The sequence below is a fragment of the Salminus brasiliensis genome, chromosome 2, assembly GCF_030463535.1.
Source record: "Salminus brasiliensis chromosome 2, fSalBra1.hap2, whole genome shotgun sequence".
Classification (NCBI taxonomy): Eukaryota; Metazoa; Chordata; class Actinopteri; order Characiformes; family Bryconidae; genus Salminus; species Salminus brasiliensis.
The window spans coordinates 36,543,023-36,544,177 of NC_132879.1; positions in this window are offsets into that span (position 1 = coordinate 36,543,023).

Below are 1,155 nucleotides of genomic sequence, written 5' to 3' on the forward strand. Positions count from 1 at the left end.
TGCTTTGATTTTTTTGTAAGTAAAAATACATCCTCTACAGAGAAAACACTGCACATTTTAATATTTTTGGGGGACAATGATTATACATATTTGTAGGGGCCTGGGTCTTTTAGCCCTAACAGTTTCTAACCACACAATTGCTGTTTGCTGGCTATTTTTGGAATGTTGTCGATCAGTATGACCTTGATGTGTGTACAAAATCAGCAAGTGTAGCAGGAGTGGTGCCTGGTGCATTCCTACCCGCATGGCCTGGGCGTTCTTATCGCCTAGAGTGACACTTGCATAAAAGTGGGAAACGGATTATATTTTTCTGTCACATATGACGAACTGGATCTCACAGTGCCTTCGTTTTAGTGTATTTTCTCTGAGTTGGCTATGGAATTGGTCAGTAGTTGTTCAGGCTTCCCATACACCCACCTTCACTCTTGACCACAATTTGCCGCTAAACACTGATTAGCCAACTGTAGCTTAGCAACTGTAATTAACTAGGCACAGGCAAGTTTCACCAAAGCTTTCTTGTGGAAAATTCCGGATACTAGGGTAATATATATATATATATATATATATATATATATATATATATATATATATATTGTGAAGTGAACTGTCACTTCAAAAAATGGATAAAGAATGTTTGCAGGGGTTATCTGCCTTATATGTGGCTTTTGCATAAAGAACTGTGTGTGCACCAGGGTATCTCAGAGATTATGCAGAGACTTGTCTGGAGTGTCATTTGTGTACTGAACTGTGAGTCATAAATTTTACAGTGTCTAAAGCTGGCCACTATTTTTTTTTGCTTGCTTAGATGTACATGTAACTAGCCTATTTCAGACATCTCACCCTGCAAAAACTCATTTCAGGGAGGTAGCACCACCATCCCCACCCCACATTTTTACTTGATATGCCCCTCTGCTTCACATTTTAAAATTTCAAATCAAACCAACGAGATGTGAATAAAGTACACAGTCCAGACTTTAATGGAAGAGTATCTGCACACATTTGGTGTGTCACCACGTTGAAATACAACCCTTTTTACAGTCCCTATTTGCAGTTTGCAGTCCCCCACCAGGCACATATCAAGGAAAAAGGTGTCTGTTTCATATATATATATATATATATATATATATATATATATATATATATATATATATATAA